Source organism: Mus caroli, unplaced genomic scaffold (assembly GCF_978045245.1).
Source record: "Mus caroli unplaced genomic scaffold, Mus_caroli_1 scaffold_14, whole genome shotgun sequence".
Taxonomy (NCBI): domain Eukaryota; kingdom Metazoa; phylum Chordata; class Mammalia; order Rodentia; family Muridae; genus Mus; species Mus caroli.
In genome coordinates, this window is record NW_028227269.1 from 85,430,605 (window position 1) to 85,450,136 (window position 19,532).

A 19,532-nucleotide genomic window follows, 5' to 3' on the forward strand; every position below is an offset into this window, starting at 1 on the left:
GGAAGCCAGAGAGCCAAGATGAAAATACTTTATGTTTTCTGTCTTGCCAGATTCCCCAGGAGCTCCACTTCTGAATAGCAGAGCCCTGTTCAATCCCTAGGCTCCAATACTGAGTCAAGCCTGGTATACTTGGAATGGAAGCGGAGCAGGTACAAAAGGGCAGCTACTGTCTTCCCATTACCAAGGCTGGATTCCCTACAAAGGCCCAGTGAGTGCTGAGGAGATGGGCAAGGAAGAAGATACCCCCAAAGGGCTGAAGGACATCAGTAACCCTTCCAGAGGGCTGCTCTCTCTTCTTTCCCTTTTATTTGAGACAGAGTTTTACTCTGTAGCCCAGGCTAACCTCAAATGGATGGCAATCTTCCTCTCTCAGCCTCCCAAGTTAACCACACCTGGCTTTTGTGTTCTTCGAAAATAACACCTCGGCATAGTCTCAGCAGGTCTGGATCTGTTTTCCTGGTGCAGTTGGTACCCCAGAGCTATGCCCCATGCCACAACCAGTCCCACATGCACACACAGGCCATCTCTTTCCCTCTGTGGACTCAAGGCCTGTGTTCCCTTTCAGGCTGTTCTTCTCCTGTATAAACATATTTAAAATGGCTGGTAAATACTTTGTCCCAGACCCTACCCTGGTGATAGAGACTCAGTACAGTCAAACAAAATAGCCAAAGTCTTCAATATCAAGAGCTTTTATTGATGAGGGAGACAGAACTACAAAAGAGAACCAAATAAAGTAAAAATATAAATTCAGAGAGTAGGCTGAGGCATACACCTTTAACCCCAGACCACAGCATCGCAAGTTTCAAGGCAGCCTGTTCAAGTTTAAGACCAGCACACAAGGAGCTAGAGAGATGGCTCAGTGGTTAAGAGCACTGTCTGCTCTTCCACAGGACCTGGGTTCAATTCCCAGCACCCACATGGTAGCTCACAGCTGTCTGTAACTCCAGTTCCTAGGGATCTCACACCAGTGTACAATTTCAAAACAAATACAGGATGGAGTATCATCAAGGAAACTAAATAAAGTTTCCGGGATGGTAGTTCACTTAACATTGAAGAGGCAGGAAGATCACAAGTTCAAGACCAGACTCAACAATCAAAAACCCAAACAAAAAGCAATGTCATGGACAATGGCTTGCAAACAGGACCTCCTTAGGTAGATGGCCAGAGGAAGGAAGTGAGACAGAACAAAAAGATCTCAGGAATCCCTGGCTAGAGAGCTGGCGGGACCAAGCAGAAGTAGGTAGGGATTAGTGCTGAACCAGACCTGCTTTTTAATGCAATGTCCTGCTTTCTGGCATCCAGTAAGCCTTCCTTTTAGGCCTTGGTACTGCTGCCCCCCATGAGTGGCTGAATTCGTTCCAAGTGCAGGGGTAGAGGAAATGACATGATCGATGTTTTGCATAGACCTTGCTGGCTGCTCCAGGAAGAATAAATGAGGGGGCAAGAAGGAAGATGAGCCAGGCCAGGCATGCTGACACGTGCCTTAGTCCTAATTTCCAGGGTGGCGGGTTTTAGGAACGACTCCAGGCCCTTGCCATACTTAGATGGGGAGCCCTCCAGGTCATTCCTACTCCTAAACACCTAATTAAGGTTCTCTTTTGACAGCTGCCCCGCACCAGATTGGACAATTCCCGGTTCTTCTCCCTCTCCTACCTGTTCTAGCCCTTCCCTTAGGCTACAGCCCAGCTCTAGCCAGAGCCCATCCTACCACCTCCCGGCAGCAAAAAGGCTGGCAACGCCAGCTGAGTGACCTTGGGCTGCAAAGTCCATGACTTTGTAAAGTCAAAGCCAGTCACTTCCTCCCTCCGGCCTCCTCGAGGCAGGCAAGGGGCCGCTGAGCCTCCCTGCCCACCCCACCCCCCAAGCTGGTAAGGACTGGAGCTGGCACGCACGCACACCGCATGTTAAGTGCTCGCGCCCCGCCGCCCAAGTCTCATTTGTCACCCGCTGCTGACTCAGCGCTTCTGAGGCAGGCTTTTCCCTCGGCTTTGGAGGACAGGGCAGGAAATGAGGCGGCGCGGCTCTTCCTTCCCTTCCCTCCAGGATGTGTGTGTCCCAGGGTGTCTGTCTGGGTCTGGCTGTAGACTGGTGTCAGTCACGGACAGGTGTGCACTTCCGTGTCTGTCTTTTTATATACTTTATGTACAGCCCCATCTATTTGTGACCACTAGTGTGTATGCGTGGAGCTAGTGCTTGTATGCCTGTGTCAAGCCTCTGTTTGATGCGTGAATCCGTGTGTGTCACCCATGTGACTTGGTGAGTCTGCATGCTTCTTTAATGTCTCACCTCAGACTTCACCTTGACTCACAAGTGACACTTGAGGCCGTCAGCAGCACATATCTTCCTTCTCTTTGCCTCTAGCTTGCTTTTCTAGCTTCCTCTGCCTTCAGAACACCAAACACGGGTCCTCAGGGGCTAAGTTCTGCATGCAACCAGACCTGGGGTTCTTTAAGTCCTAACCCTGCACTTACCAGTGGTGACCTCAGACAGGCTACCTTCACAGGGCTTGCGGTAATGGCATCTCCCCATGAGTCTGGTGCTTCTACTTTCTTAAGTGTCTGGGTAAACCAAACTTTATATGAAGCGTGTCAGGGTGACAGCCAGGCCATAGTGAACAGCACCTAAGCACAGAAGCAACAAACAGAGCTCCTTTTCCTGGCTGCTGGGAACCCAAGCAGGCGGTGCATATAGAAGGGGAGCTGCTTGCACAACAGCTATTAAAAGAGAGGAAAGGTGAGCTGATTGAACGGGCTGTCTGTGGCAGCCAGGGAAATGAGCAGGTCAGAGCAAAGGGCCAGGGAGCCTAGGCCAGCAGCCTCTCATTGAGGCTACCCATGGTGATCTTTGGGTTGCAACAAATTAGGAAGCAAATCAGAGATCCAGGCAAGGGAGGCTAGTGACAGCTTGGAACCCAGGAGACCTCAGCTCATGGTTCTTCCGCTAAGGAGCTGTGTCTTAGGCAAGTCACCAGCCCTCTTGGAGCCAGGGTTTCCATATCTCCAAAATGAGGGAAGCCTCGGACTCAGGGTCTTCCTGAGCTCACACAACGTGCTCAGTTCATGCCCAACCTGTACTCCTAGGTGTTACCCTTGACTTAGACACCAGGAGCAATCCTCCCACCACCCCTGAACTCCCAACTCTTGCTGGGGAAGCTGACAGACAACAGACCCACATGAGAACTGGCTGAAGTCCTGGCCAGAACCCACATGAGTCCTGGTCCTTAGGCATGAGACCAAGAAGGGGCACAAAATGAATAGAGAGCATCAAAGAGTTTGCTTCATGACTTCTCACCCCTTCCTGCTCCCAGAATCCCACACAGGGCTAGTCAGCATGCTAGGTATTCTGTTCCCTCACAGGCTTAGGGTCCCAGGTGGTCCCAGAGGTCAGTTCTGCTTTGAGCCCTGAGACTAACGAAAAGAAGCCAGTGTAGATCTCTGGGCTCCCTGACTCACAGGGTTATCCCAGCACGGGTGGGGCTGCTTGCAGAGCAGACATGCCCATTTCTGTCCAGACACAGCTGGGCAGCCAGTGGGTGGCTACAGCCTGTCCTTACATGGGTGAAAGGGGCCAGCCACTCAGGGAGTGACTCACTCAGTCACTCAGCCAACGAAAACCTCAGCCCCACCCTTCCTTTCTCCTGCTACCCAGCAGGCCCCCCTGTCATAGATTCTGGTCACACTGCCACTAAAGAGAGAAAAAAAAAAAAAAGATTGACAAGGGTTGGCAGTGACAACAGGGAAATAAACAGAAGGTCACATGAGCATTTACTAACTCTGGAATCCTCTATTCCCGGACTAACAGTTGACTTACTGATTCCTCTTGCTTGTTGTTGTTGTTTTGTTTGCTTGTTTGGTTTGGTTTTTTCAAAGGGGGAAGTTGTTTGTGGGAGACAGAGTCTCTCTGTATAACCCTTGCTGTCCTGGAACTTGCTATTTAGACCAGGCTGGCCTCAAATTCACAGAACTCTGCCTGTGTCTGCCTCCCAAGTGCTGGATTAAAAGCATGCGCCACCCCTCCAGTGGTATGAAGTTGCTTCAGTTGAATATTCTGTCACTGAGCCCTATGAGTCCGTCAGATGTGAACAGCCACAAAGCCCACGGCCTTCTGGAACTGTTGCTTTATCTCATCCTGTAGTGGCTCCCCGGGAGGAGGATGCCTGATGGGAACAGGTGTCCTGACCTGAAGCAGATAGAAGTCTGTGTGGGTCCTGTGTCTGCTACACAGCAAGCAAAGTAAAGGGGCTGGCTGAACTCAGGAGGGAAACTGCGGCCTAGCCATAGATAGCAGTGCGTGGTGTCGGGGCCTCCTGAGGAGTGTTTCATCCACTTTGTAAAGTAAGACTCATCTGTGAGTCATGGACTGACTTAGTGGGTCACTCAGAATTTCTTAAAATTTTAATGTGTGTGTGTGAGAGAGAGAGAGATGGGGGGTGGGAGGGAGAGGAGAGGGAGAGAGGGGGAGGAAGAGAGCCTGCTTATCTGTGCTCAAAGCTACTCAATCAAAGAGGCCTTGAGATCACTTAGAATCAGAGTTACAGAGGTTATGAGTGGCCCGGTGTGGGGGCTGGGAATTGAATCTTGGTCCTCTGTAAGAGCAGCAAGTGCTTTTAACTTTGGAGCCATTTCTCCAATCTTCACTCATTTTGGAGGGGGGAGGGGAGGGGGCTTGAGACAGGGTTTCTCTGTGTAGTCCTGGCTGTCCTGGAACTCACTCTGTAGACCAGGCTGGCCTCGAACTCAGAAATCAGCCTGCCTCTGCCTCCCAAGTACTGGGATTAAAGCCGTACGTGCGCCACCACTGCCCAGCCAAATTTTTTATTTAAAAGAGAAATGCGGGCTAGAATATTGATTCAGCAATCAAGTGTTTGTTTGCTTAGTAAAAGTGAGGCTCTGGGGTTTAATCTCCAGCTCAACAATAAAATACTAAAATACATAGCCAAGGGCAGTGTTGCATACCGGTAACCCCATTCTGATGCAGCTCATCAGGGGTTGAGGCCAGACTGGGCTACATAATGGGACCCAGTCTCAAAACCCCGAGGCCTGGAGGATTGCAAAGCGGTAGAGTGCTCTCTGAATGTTCACAGGGCCCTGAGTTCCATTCCCACCAAGAAAACCAAACACAGGAAAAACCTAAGGGTGGTTGCGTCTGTCCAAAGGAGCGCGTTATTTTGAAGATTTGCATCCTTGTATACAGTTGTATGGTTAACCTCATCTAAACATCTCACCTCTAATAGACTGAAATGTGGTGTATGTTTTAGTGTTAATCGTGTCATTTGAGTTTGTTGTTTTGAGATGGGGTCACTACGTAGCCCAGGCTAGCCTCAAACTCACAGATTTCTGCCTACCTCTACCACTCAGTTGCTGGAATGGATTAAAAGCGTGGGCAAGCACACTTGACTCTGATTCATGGTTTGTTTCTTGGGGAGTAGAGGGGGAGCTGTTTGTTTGCTTGTTTTGGTTTTTTGTTGGTTGGTTGGTTGGTTTTTTTGAGGCAGGTTTTGTCTGTATAGCCTTCGATGTCCTGGAATTTACCTGGTAGATTAGGCTAGCCTTGAACTCAGAAATCCACCTTCTCTGCCTCCTGAGTGCTGAGTCCTTTGAATCATGGTTTTTAGAGCCGGGCGTGGTGGCGCACGCCTTTAATCCCAGCACTCGGGAGGCAGAGGCAGGCGGATTTCTGAGTTCGAGGCCAGCCTGGTCTACAAAGTGAGCTCCAGGACAGCCAGAGCTACACAGAGAAACCCTGTCTCGAAAAACCAAAAAAAAAAAAAAAAAAAGATTCATGGTTTTTAAAAGTTAAAAAAAAAATTACTGTTCTGGAAAAAGATTGAAGGCCAAAATGTGCCTTTGATGCCAGGAGCCACTTTGTCTTAACTTTGGGCTCCAGCACCCCTAGGGGTGAAGCACGTGACCACCATTTCCTTCCCCTTCACACACTTCTGTCTGCTTCCCCCATTAGCAAGAAGGAAAGACTGGGGTTTTGTTTTGTCTTGTTTTTTTTAATCCATCTAAGGGGAAAACAGTTTTTTTTTTTTTTTTTTAAATCATCTTATTTATTTAAAGATACTCTCTTGTAGCCCAGGTAGGCCTCAAATGCTTTATTTACGTAGCTGATTCGGGTCTTGAACCTCTGAACATGACTCCACCCTGGGCATGTCTAACTCCGTGGCTCAAGCTTTTTACCCGGGGTCTTATCTCGGAGATTTTCGTGTTTCCTAAGGACTTCCTAGACTAAATTAGAGCCCTTGAGCCGATCCTTCCAGGAAGCAGGCGTGTGCACCACCCTGTCCTCAGTCATGGTCTCAGGAGACCGCTTGGAGGGCAGTCCGAGGCTTCAGGAAAGCTTCCTCCTCCCACTTTCCATGGCTAGGACCAACCTTGAATTGCGGGGTTGGGGTGGGGGTGGGGTGGGGTGGGATAGAAAACAAAACAAATTAGAAAGCTCTACTACAGCCACGGCCTGAAGACCCAACATGGCCTCGGTTAGCCTGTTTGCCATTCTACAAATCTGTTCAACCCACCTCCGCAGAAAATTCTCACCCTCGGGGTGGGGGTGGGGAGGATGAGTAATTACATAAGTCCCTCTCTTTTCTGCCAGCTTCTCATCCCCGCCCATTCGCTTCCCCCTCCCCTCAACTCCCTCCCATACTCGTCCTCCTGAGAAGTGAGCTACCCAAGGGCAGCTCTAGACTGGGCTGGGTGAACTTACGCCCGATTGGGCCCTCCTCCCTAGACCTCGCCTAGTTCTCTCACCTCCATGTATCTTTCACTTTCTGATCACTCTCGATTCTCTATAGCAGAGCTCAGCAGCGTGCCAGGGCCGGCGCTGAACCAAGGGGTGTGGGTTGAGGAAGGCCTGGGCTGCCTGCCCCTGATTAGCTCAAGTCTGTGCATGAGGCACAAAGATGTGCATCAAACATTTTCTTATTTTCGTTTATCTAATAACATAATCTTATTTTCGTTAATAAAAAAAAATCATTCGCTTTTTTATATAAACAATGTTTTTAGATTTTTTTGTTTGTTTTTAATATATATAAGTTTATATATGTTTTTAATATATATTCTTTTGCCTGCATGTATGTATGGGCACCACATGTGTGCCTGGTGCCCACAGAGGTCAGAAAAAAAAGACTCGGATCCTCTGGCTGGAATTACGTTGTGGGTGCAGAAAACTGAACTTTGGTCCTCTGCAAGAGCAACAAATGCCCTTAACCACTGAGCCATCTTTATAGCCTCTTCAAAAAACAAACCAAAAAAAAAAAAAAACCCTTTTTTGCCTTTTTGCATTTTTTTACATTTACTATATGTGTATACCACTGTATTGAAGCTAGACAGACCCAAACATATTTTATTATTATTAATTTTTTATTTATTTCCAGACAGGTACTCACAATCTGGCTATAGCTGTCCTGAACCCCCTCTATTGACCAGTCTGGCCTCAAACTGCCTGCCTTTGCCTTCAGAGTGCTGGAACCAATGTGGACCACTACACTTGGCTTATTAATAATTTTTTAAAATCAGGGTCTCTTGTAGCCCAGGCTGGCCTCACACTGCTGATGTAGCCAAGATGACCTTGGGCTCTTGATCCTCCTGCCTCTACCTCCCCAGTGCTAGGATTTACAGGTGCGAGCTACCACATCAGATTTATATGGAACCCTGCGCACACATGCTAGGCAGGCAATTCTACCACCTGAGCTGTGTATCCAGCCCTTTGTTTCTAAAGACAGTGTCTCAGGTAGCCCAGGCTGACCTTGAACTTCTGATCTTTCTGTCTGTACTTTCTAAGTGCTCGAATTTGTCAGGTTTCCTCACTTTTCTGTTTTTCTGGGTAGGTAAGCAATGCTAGCCACACGGACCAGGTTCCTGCACATTTGGAATTTAGTGGATCCTGGAATAGAGACACATTCCGGTGACTTAAGACCAGAGGACAAAGGCTTTCCAGTGCAATGCATAGCAGCAGCACAGAAGCATGCAAGGAGGCTTCGTAGTGGGAGAGACCCCCTGCACAGGACCCAGGCTTGGAACCAGCCAGACACAGAAAGGGATAGTTGTTCCAAGTAGGGGACAGCCTCTGAGTGGAGCCCGCAGAGTAGAGGGAAGGCAGAGAGCTGTGGGACTACCAAAGGCAAGAGGGAACCAGATTCTAAACTTAAGACTTAAGAAATTTGGATTTCATCCTCGGGGCAATTAAAGACACTGAAGGGCTCAAGCCAGAATGACATAATCAAGCCGGGCGTGGTGGCGCACGCCTTTAATCCCAGCACTCGGGAGGCAGAGGCAGGCGGATTTCTGAGTTCGAGGCCAGCCTGGTCTACAAAGTGAGTTCCAGGACAGCCAGGGCTACACAGAGAAACCCTGTCTCGAAAAACCAAAAAAAAAAAAAAAAAAAAAAAAAAACAAAACAAAACAAAAAAAAAAACAGAATGACATAATCGCCCAGCATGGAGTTGGAGGCAAGACAGGACATAGCTGTGAGCTGGGGGCTACAGTGGGAAGAAGGAGTGGACAGGAGAGATTTAGAATACAGGGTCTTAGGATGTGGAAGCTGGCACAGAGGCAAGGACGGCCCCTGAATTCTGCATGAGTTGCAGGACCCCTTAGTTGGAAATAGAGAAGGAATGGAGGAGAGAGATTCCATGACTCCTTTAGCACATGCTGAATTCTAGCTGTCTGTGGAGTGCTATACTACTGGAAAGTCGGTGACACATACAGAGGCAGGTAGGATGGAAGGGACAGCAGAGATGACATTGTAGTTGAGGAGGACCTGGAAGGGACTGGAGCCTTCTATGAGAGGCGTGCTACAGGGAGGCCAGGGAAGCTTCCAGAGAGACTCAACCAAAGCAGTTCATCTGAGAGTGAGTCCTGACCTGGATTTACAAGCAACTTCAGCTGGTTGGCCATTGCACCTACCTAGCTCAACACAGCAGAAACCGATGACCCCTTCATTACCCCTGCTCATTCTAAACCGCCCACACTACCACAGTCTTAAGAGACAAGCCTTGCCAAGAAGGGTCTTCCCTCCCCCCTTAATAGTGTTTGCCCTTTGTTGGCCAGAAACCACTCCTTCTTCTCTCCCCCCCCATTTTATCTCACCTGGGGAAACAGGAAACAGGAAGCCAATCCTCCCGCAGAGGATAACGTTTGGCTTAAGCACTATTTACACTTTCTTTAAGCTATGTTTACATTCCCCCATTCACAATGGGGAAAATATCAAAGGCTCCAGTACTTATCATTGTGAAGTTCTGGGCCCCTGAATGCTTCTGGGGTGGGGTGGGGGGAGTGTGGGGCAGAATCCTTCCCACTGAAGAATGTGCCCTCTTTATGGTGCTCTCTACCTTAGGAAGGATGCGGATGAAATCCTGGACCAGGCAGAGGACCACAGCACTCCCAGAAAGGGACATGGGACTTGGAAGTCCTTGCTGCAGTCGCAGGAATGAAGTATGTCTTACTACCAGGCACAAGATTTGCCAGATATCAAGGCAAAAAGCTTGTGGCAAGATAAGAGTGTATAGCTTCAAGGTTTGTGTTTTGCTTTTGTTCAAGAGTGTTCTCAAACTAGTAATCCTCCTGCCTCCGTTTCTTTCATGCTGAGATTCTAAGAGCAGGACATCAAAACCAAATGACCAAGTCCTCCACCCCAACATTTGTAGTTCAGACTGACCTTGAACTCACTAGGCAAGGGAAAGTGACCTTGAACTTCTGATCTAATTCACTTTGACCTCCTGAGATTACAGGCATTAGCCATCCCCCAAGCTCCCCCCCTCAAAAAAAAAAAAAAAAAAAAAAAGCCAACAGCTGAGCCTGGTAGCTCCTGCCTGTAATCCAGTACTTGGAGTAAACAGTAGTACTTGGAAGTCAGAACTGCCTCAAGTTTAAGGACAGCAAGGAGTAAACAGTGAGACCCTGCCTTAAAAAGTCACCCAGGGACTGGGGAGGTGACTCAGTCAGTATTTACTATGCAAGGCTGAGGTCCCCACTTCCATCCCTAACGCTCACATCAAAGCCAGGCATGGCAGTAAACGACTGCAATCCCAGCCCTAGGGAGATGAAGGCAGGAGGGTTGCAGTGCCTGAATCAGTGAGCTCCAGGTTCAGTGGCAGATTCTGTCTCTGAGAGAGAGAAAGGGGGGCGGGGAGGGAGAGAGAGAGCGAGCAGTAGAGGAAAAGCCCTCACAACGTGGATAGCAACACAAAACACATAATATTCATGTATAGAAAAAATATTTTTTTTTGTAAATTTTACATTCTCTGTGTGTGTGTACACACAAGGTATACAACTGCTGCAGATGTGGGTGGTGTGTCTTGTGCATGCGCAGGTCTGAGGGAGCATGCCCATCTGTGCTTGCTCAGCTGTGGGTCCTTCAGGTTGCCCTAAGGAAGCATGATTTTAAGCTCTTTGAAGCTGTATTTTTGTGTCCTCAGCAGGAAGCAGAGGTGTTTTTTTTTTTGTTGTTGTTGTTGTTGTTTCTTTTCTTTTCTTTTTCTTTTCTTTTTTTTTTTTGAAAGCCACCTTTTAGGAATGACCTGTCCATTCCTGGGTCCTTGAAGTCCTTCCCAGGGGTGTTGGCCCTAGAGAGAGCAAGCGAAACAATGCCCTGGCTTTTATCATGGTGGCAATCCCAGGTGTGTCTGAAGGCATGGGAGCATTTGGAGTTACCTACAGCCTTTCTACCTGCAAGGGTGTCCTTGCTCGAGGCTGGCACTGGGACAGACACACAGGGGAGGGCAGACTGACCACTAGGTTGGGGTTAACTGCTTCCTACTGGGCTGCAGTCTACCCAGTCACTCCCAGACTCAGTCAGTAAGATACAGCACCTCCTCACCCACTAGATACAGGAGGGAGAGCAGGGCCAAGCATCCCTGGGCACATTGCTTCCTGCCTGTTCTTAGGTCTTTACTGGCTTGCTAAGTAGGCCTTCATCATCACACCCCTCGGAAAAAACGCCCCAGATATACTCCAGGGATAAGCCCCGACTCCAAGCAAATATGGTTACTACCCACTTTTACCATGCTTCACAGAACTGTAGGCTCTAGCCGTTGGGAGTAGAAGATGGACGCCTTTAATCCCAGCACTCGGGAGGCAGAGGCAGGCGGATTTCTGAGTTCGAGGCCAGCCTGGTCTACAAAGTGAGTTCCAGGACAGCCAGGGCTATACAGAGAAACCCTGCCTTGAAAAACCAAAAAACAAAAACAAAAAACCAAAAAACTTGTTATAAAGCTGATCTTGGGTATCTAATCCTTCTGTCTTTACCTCTGCAATGCTCTGGTGGCCCGTACCACCACACCCAGTTTTATGTAGTTCTGGTGGTCCAACCCTGAACTCACACATGCTAAACAAGTACTCCACCAACCGAGCTACAATCCTCAGCTCCCACAAAGGCCCATTGACCCTTTCCCTTCCCCACCTGACTCTGTAGGAAAGTGGGCTTAATAGGGACAACAGGGCAGCTGTGCCACCTGACCAGCCTTACCCTCCTATAAATGGAGGCCCACAGGTTCTTCCAGGCTTTTCTCTTAGATGTTTTCCTTGCAAAGTGTTGCATGGACAAGAGTCTGATATTCGGCTTTGTAGTGATGCTGCTGGTGCTGCTGCTGGTGAATGCCTTTAATCCCAACACAATGGAGGCAGAAGCAGGAAGACAATGTGAGTTTGAGGCCAGCCTGTTCTACACAGCTAGTTCTAGGACAGATATAGCTATACAAAGAAACTCTGTCTAGAAAAGAAAGGGGAAAAAGGGAGTCGGATATTCTCAGGACTTAGGGACATAAATCATTTTGTGTGTTCCTTTTTCCTGTAAGGATGGGGAAAAGGAACGACAAGAAAGAGTGAAAGAGGAAGGGAAGGAAGAAGGGAGGGAAGAGAAATGAGCATGGGAGTTTGAGACCGTGAGAGATGGAGTCTGAGGTAGTTAGTGTTGTACAACACCTGTGAACCTGTACCTGAGAAGTTCAAATTTGGGGTGGTGAGATGACTCCATGAGTAAAGACAGCTTGCTGAACAAACCAGAGTTCGATCCTCAGGACCCTTGTAAAGTGAAGGGAAAGAAATGACCCCACAAGCTGTCCTCTGACTGCCACACAAGTGCCTGGAAGGCTGGGGAAAAAATGGTGTAGAAACTATGCCACCACCAAATCCAATCCTCCCATGGCGCAGATGGGCAAACTGAGGGCCTTGGTGAACCTTTACTATCTGTAAAGCAAGAAATAACCCCTGCTCTGCCTAGCTGGTGTGTACATGTTCCAGAAGATTCAAGGTAGGTTGGTGAAAAAGAGTCGGTCAGTCCCATATGCTAAGGAAGTCGCTGTTATACCTGCTGGTGATGGTGTGAATGAAAATGGCTCCCATAGGCTCATAAGGAGTAGCACTAGTAGGAGATGTGGCCTTGTTGGAGGAAATGTGTCCCAGAGTGGGTGGCAATGGGCTTTGAGGCTTCAGATGCTCAAGTGTCAACGCTTTCTTCCTGCTGCCTGCAATCCAAAAGTAGAACTCCCAGCTACCTCTCTGGCACCATGTCTGCAGGCATGGCACCGTGCTTCCCATGGTGACAGTAATGTATTAAACCTCTGAACCTGTAAGCCACACCCCATTAAATGTCTTCCTTTATGAGAGTTGCTGTGGTCATGGTGTCTCTTCCCAGCAACAGAAACCTAACACTGCTATTGACTAGTGGAGCTGAGCCACTTTGCTGGCTGCTGCCTGTCATAGCTACATCTTCCGTTCCTCGTTCCTCGTGGTGGGTTGCGGGGGCGGGCCACCAGGCAGTTCTGTGGCAGTGACAAATAATGAACTGAATGGCTGGCCCCACCTGGGAGCTGGTTTTGCAACACCAGCCCCCGTTCTGTGTCCCTTCTCACATTGTATTTGTGCTGCCCTAATTTCTAAGAATAAAGACACTCCTTCAGGGACCACTAAGACAGTTTCCTCTGCTGAAACTGCACAAGGACTCTGGCATCTGATGAATCTGAGTTTGACTCTATGAATCTCACCACTTACTGGGAGAGGAATGGTAAACAAACCCGGGCTCATGAGGTTGGGTTTCCTTGTCGGTAAAACTGGGAGAGCCATCCTGCTTGCTGGCTCGTCCTGAGGATTAAATTAATCCAATCATTTCTCCATAAATCATTACTGAATGCCTGCCTGCGTCGGGAGTTGAGGATGCAAGTATGAATTCAAGATAGACAGGCAGGGGTGTGCCTCAGGGGGCATACAGGCAGAGAAGAACAAAGAGGGACCCCCCCAAACCCATGTTACCAAATCTGGTGGGGTTAGGAAGGAAAAGCGTTAGTGCGGAAGTGGTGTGAGCATGTTTTATGCTCAACTGCTCTCTTATTTTACAGGGTTGGGATTTGAACTCTGGATTCTCATGCCTTTGTGCACAGTAGACACGGACTCTGCAACTGAGTCCAACTGAGGGAGGGGGTTGTTTTGGTTTGCTTTGTTTTTGACACAGGAATGAATTGGCTTTTTTTGTTTGGTTGGTTTTTTGTTTGTTTGTTTTGTTTTGTTTTGGGTTTTTTGTTTGTTTGTTTGTTTTTTTGAGACAGGGTTTCTCTGTAGCCCTGGCTGTCCTGGAACTCACTTTGTAGACTAGGCTGGCCTCAAACTCAGAAATCCACCTGCCTCTGCCTCCCGAGTGCTGGGATTAAAGGCATGCGGCACCACGCCTGGCTTGGTTTTTTTGTTTTTTGTTTTTTAAGGTATGAAGTATATGTGTGTACGTGTGACATATGCCATACATGTCTGTTGGGGTGTAGAAAGCCTGCAGAGGCCTGAAGAAGGCCTTGGATACCCAGGCACTGGAGTTACTGACAAATGTTTACCACCAGATTTGGAGGCTGGGAACCAAATTCTGGGCCTCTGGAAGAACAGAAAGTGCTCTTAATCTTTGAGCCCTTTCTCCTGCCCCTCAGTGAGCTTTGCTTCAAGAATAACTACTTATGATTGTTAGATCTTAAATCCTCCTGACTGTCTACATTACTGTTATACTTTTTATTAGTTTTGCATGTTGGGGATCAAAACGAGGGCCAGTGAATTCTAGCCATGCACTCTACTGACTGACCACACCTCCAGCTTTTATTTGGGATAACTGAGAAAGAAAAGCTCAGCCAATTATCCATAATAGTGGTCTCTGACTGTGGAAATGTTGCTTTGTGCTTACAGAAAGCTCCTTCAGACTTCCTTCTGCTTCATAGACGTCTCTGATTTCAAAGAGAACATGAAATGGCAAGATGAGAATATGATGAAATTCAAGAGAAAGCCACCTGGTCCTGAACAAGTTAGTCCACTGTAAAAACCTACTGTAGAAATCCTGAGCTAGCACACTTGTATCCCAGCACTTGGGAAGTAGAGGCAGGAGGCAGCAGGGTCAGAAGTTTATGGCCATCCTCGGCTACATAGTGAGTTCTAGGCCAGCCTTGGCTACAGGAGACTATCTTTTTTTTCTTTTCTTTTCTTTTCTTTTTCTGAGACAGGGTTTCTCTGTGTAGCCCTGGCTGTCCTGGCACTCACTTTGTAGACCAGGCTGGCCTCGAACTCAGAAATCCACCTGCCTCTGCCTCCTGAATGCTGGGATTAAAGGCGTGCGCCACCACCGCCCTGCTTACATGAGACTATCTTAAAACAAACAAAAACTAAACAAATTTTACTACATATCTTACTCTGTGTGTGTGTGTGTGTGTGCGTGCATGCATGCTATGGCACTCGAGTAGAAGTCAGAGGACAATTTGTGTGAACTGGCTTTCTTTTACCACATGGGTTTCTACTGAAAGCCTGAACATTCTTTCTTAAGGCAGAAGAGTAAAGAGCAAACATGGACAGGGTGAGTGAGGTAGCTCCTGCCTGTTATCCCTCTTGGGAAGCTGAGGCTGAGAACTTAAGGTCACAGGTGAGAATGAGGTTCAGGCCAGCCTGGGCTACAAAGTAAGACAGTTCCAAAACAAATAGGAAAAAAGAATAAATGCAGAGGTTGAAAACTAACACTTGATGACCACCATGATATGGTTACAGATGAAATGTCCATGGGGGCTATAACTGCAGACTGAGCACCCGAGTCTGAGAATCCCAAATCTGAAACATTCCACCCCAGATCAGACATGTGTCTTTTCTCAAAACAGGATCTGTAATGGTCTGGATGAGCCATAGCCCCCATAAGCTCATTTTGAGTGTTTGGACCTCAGTTGGTGGAACTTTTTGAGAAGGATTAAGAGGTGTGGTCTTGTTAGAGAAGGTGTGTATCTAGGGGTGGGGTTTTGTGCTTCAAAGACTCTGACAGGCGGGGCCTAGCAAACACAGAAGTGGATGCTCACAGTCAGCTATTGGATGGATCACAGGGCCCCCAATGGAGGAGCTAGAGAAAGTACCCAAGGAGCTAAAGGGATCTGCAACCCTATAGGTGGAACAATATGAACTGACTACTCTTCCAGAGGTCTTGAGTTCAAATCCTAGCAACCACATGGTGGCTTGCAAACATCTGTAATGAGATCTGATGCCCTCTTCGGGTGTGTCTAAAGACAGCTATAGTGTACTCATATATAATAAATAAATCTTAAAAAAAAAAAAGACTCTGACCATTGCCATCTGGCCTCCTTTCTCCTCCCTCTTCCTTTTCTCATGCTTACTTCCTTACCTTCTAGCTCTCTCCCTCCCTCTCACTCATGCTCCAGTGCCTGCTTCTTGCCATGCTCCCCACCATGATGGCATAGTCTCACCACCTGAAACTTTAAACTCCCATGAAATTCTTCTATATTGGTCATGGAGTCTTCACAATAGGAAAGTGAGTAAGACAGGGTCTCACTGTGTAGCCCTAGCTGGCCTGGAATTCACCCTGTCGACCGGACTGGCCTTCAAGTTACCCAGATCTGCCTACCTCTGCTTCCTGAGGGCTGAGAATAAAGGCGTGCACCACCAGAAGTGTATCTTAGATGTCATATCAAGGTTCAAAAACGTTTACAGACGACTTCTAAAGGAGGGAGTTGGGAAGGCTGATGGAACTCATGCAAGGTACAAAGAAATTAAAAGAAAGTTGTAAGATCTACAAGGTCAGCCCAGCAGTGGTGGCACACGCCTTTAATCCTAGCACTTGGAAGGCAGAGGCAGGCAGATTTCTGAGTTCAAAGCCAGCCTGGTCTACACAGTGAGTTCCAGCCAGGGCAACACAGAAAAAACAAAAAAAAAAGAGAAAAGAAAAAAAAGATTCACAAGATCCTTCCAGAACATGGAGTTAACGGAGAAACTTTTGCTTCAGGGAGAGGAAGCCTCCTTGGTGCTGTGACACAGCCCTGGGGAGTGACAACTCACACTACATCTGGCTCTTTCCAGATGCAGCCACCTGAGTCACCCATGCACCGGCATGTGACTGCAACAAGCTCAGTGGCTCACTAAGCACCATTTGGGTGGCAAGTTCTTTGGGCTGTCATTAGTAACCTATCTGGTCTGATCAGATGCATGTACAGGCGTCTCCAAGGAAAGTCAGACAACCGAGATGCTCAACCGGTAAAGTTTATGTGAATATCCTCAAATCCTAAAAACTCTGACATGTAAAATAACTTTGTGTCCCAAGCATTTTATTTTATTTTATTTTTATTTTTTTATTTTTTTATTTTTTGTTTTTTTTTGAGACTGGATTTCTCTGTATAGTCCTGGCTGTCCTGGAACTCACTCTGTAGACCAGGCTGGCCTCGAACTCAGAAATCCGCCTGCCTCTGCCTCCCGAGTGCTGGGATTAAAGGCGTGCGCCACCACGCCCGGCTTTATTTTATTTATTTATTTATTTTTGATAAAAGATACACAACCAGTGAGGAGCTATAGGAGGCAAAATAGTTTCAGTCCCAAAGTATCCATTCCCACACAAGAAGAAAGATTACAAATTGATCTGTGTGTGTGTGTGTGTGGGGGGGGGGTATCTTTACAATGAATCTTTACAAAGGGGAAAATTGGCAAATATCAAGTGGTCCCAGATCTGAAACCAGCAGTGGGGTAAATCAGTGCTGTGGCCTACGGATGGGATTCACCGAACCAGCCACAGCAGAACTTCTGTGCTGTCATTGTTCCTCCAAAATGGAGAACCTGAACCTGGTCATGGAGGAACACAACCCTAGGAAACCTGAAGTGCATACAGAGAGTCAGTGATCTGTCCTCTGAAGGAAATGTCAAGGTCACGGAGAACAGAGAAATGCTAAATAATACTAAAGGAAACCAGAGACTCCGACACTAGATGAAATCTGTTATCCTGTACTGAGCCCTAGACTAGAACAATTTTCTTCTTTTCCTATGAAGGGTATTAGAAGGATAGTTGACAACATTTGGATGAGGTCTATGCATCTACTGAACTGTGGTCATGATTATTTTCTGATTTCAATAGATACATTGTGGTATTATAAAAGAGGATGCCTTTACTTTTGAAAAATACATATGGAAGTAGTTAATGGTAAAATGACTTGGGAAGGGTGGAGAACCTACTCTCAGACCAGGAAGAGAAAAGAATATGTACACACACACACACACATACACACACACACCCCAAATGTACAGAGAGAAAAGTAAAAGAGATGAATAGATGGTTGTATTCTGAAAACTGTTGAGCACCCAAACCTCTAGAGGAAAAAGGTCCTAAAGAGACGTCTGTGCTATAATTATTCCCACCCATTGCCAAGTTCACGTTAGCCGAGGGAGGTTCCTAAGGATGGAGTTGGGAGGAGAACACACCCCCCTCCAAGCACACCTGCACAAGCACAAGTTCAGTGCAAGCTGATGTCTGGAGAACTGGAGGGGAGGGAACTGGGGATTATTTTTAATATAATTTGCAACTTTTATGTAGTTGCGATCCTTCCTTTTCCTCTCTCTCTCTTTTCTCTTTCTCCTTTTTTTCTTTCTTTCTTTCTTTTTTTTTTTAAAGATTTATTTATTTATTATTATATGTAAGTACACTGTAGCTGTCTTCAGACACACCAGAAGAGGGCGTCAGATCTCATTACGGATGGTTGTGAGCCACCATGTGGTTGCTGGGATTTGAACTCTGGACCTTCGGAAGAGCAGTCGGGTGCTCTTGCCCACTGAGCCATCTCACCAGCCCCTCTCCTTTTTTTCTTTTTTTTTTTTTTAAGACTTATTTTATTTTCTGTATATGGCTGATTTGCCTGTGCTATATGGTTGTACCACACATATGCCTGGTGGCCACAGATGGCTTGTTTGTTTGTTTGCTTGCTTGCTTGCTTGCTTAGTTTTTGGTTGGTTTGGAGTTCTTTTGAGACAAGGTCTCACTATGTAGCCCTACCTAGCCTGGAACTCTTTACATAGACAAGTCTGGCCTCAAACTCAGTGATCTGCCTGCCTCTGCCTCCTAAGTGCTGGGATCAAAGGTGTGCACCACCAGAGCTGGCTAGCAAAGGCCTTAAGGCATCAAATTCCCTGGAACTGGAGTTAGGGTTTGTGATGAGCTACCACATGGATGGTTAGAACAGAACCTAGGGTCCTCTCTGCAAAAGCAACAAGTGCTCTTAACCTCTAAGCCGTCTCTCCAACCTACCTCTCTTCCTTTCCCTTTCCTTCCTTCTCCCTCCTTTCTCTCCCTCTCCCCCCACCCCCTTTCCACGGGTCTGATGTGACTCAAGCTGACCATGAACTCCTTGTACAGCCAAGGACAACCTTGGATTTCTGATCCTCCCACCTCAACCACTTTTATGTGTCCTTTGGTCTTATGGGGTGCTGGGGATTGAATCCAGGGCCTCGTCCGTGGTTGGCAAGCACTCTGCCAGTCGAGCTACAGCCCCAGCTCTGTCTGAGATAACATCAGAGAGCTGGTATATTAGTACATGCCAGGCTTGGGGTTTGACCTCTAGAGCCATCAAAGTGGAAATTAAAAAACAACAACAACAAAAAATTGAAAATGTTTCAAGTTGACAAGTTTGGATTTGTATAAGGGTGTTTCTCAGTTGGATGAACAACATGAAGTGGAATGAGTGCAGGGTCATCTTAGGAAGGGACCCCTGTCCCAAGTGTGCAGAGCCGAGGCTAGAAAGAAGGTTCAATTGAAGACATCAGAGGAAAAGCTGAGTGGCTGGGGCAGAGAGGTACAGAAGACATTGAGGGACAAGAAAGGATTCCAGGGTTTGTGGGACATCCCAGGGTTTGAGGCCCCGAACCAACAGCAGAAGAAGCCATCAAAGCCCTGTAATCAGGACAGGAGACATGACTCAATAGGCCTTCATCCCTGTTCACTCTTCCTGACCCTCCAAAAAAGGGGCCATGGATTCTGTCTTGTCTAGTTGGCTCTGCTGTCCCTTTCCCCAGGGACCTTTCCTTATGACTTGAGCACATAGCACTTGGCAGAGACAGCAGTGACCCCATACCCACAACCTGTCACACGAGTCTAGCTAATCTAGCACCAAGCTCACCTTCTTTCCCCTTCCCAGACCATCTCTCACGTCCTTGCTTTTCCATCCATTCCCGGGTTTCATCCAACTACTCTGTTTGGAAGTCTGAAGTCCTGCAAGCTCTGATGTGACTCCACTCAAGATGGAATCAATTTAGGCTATT

General features: G+C 47.5%; 1 long non-coding RNA gene across 1 annotated transcript in view; it reads left to right on the forward strand.

Moving 5' to 3' along the window:
• The first annotated feature begins 1,781 nt into the window (after window positions 1-1,781).
• LOC147001280 (uncharacterized) overlaps window positions 1,782-19,532 on the forward strand; it is a 31,536-nt gene continuing 13,785 nt past the window's right edge. The window contains exons 1-2 of the long non-coding RNA XR_015045131.1: window positions 1,782-1,868; window positions 9,340-9,518. This is a non-coding gene — a long non-coding RNA (uncharacterized LOC147001280). The remainder of the gene's footprint in view (window positions 1,869-9,339; window positions 9,519-19,532) is intronic.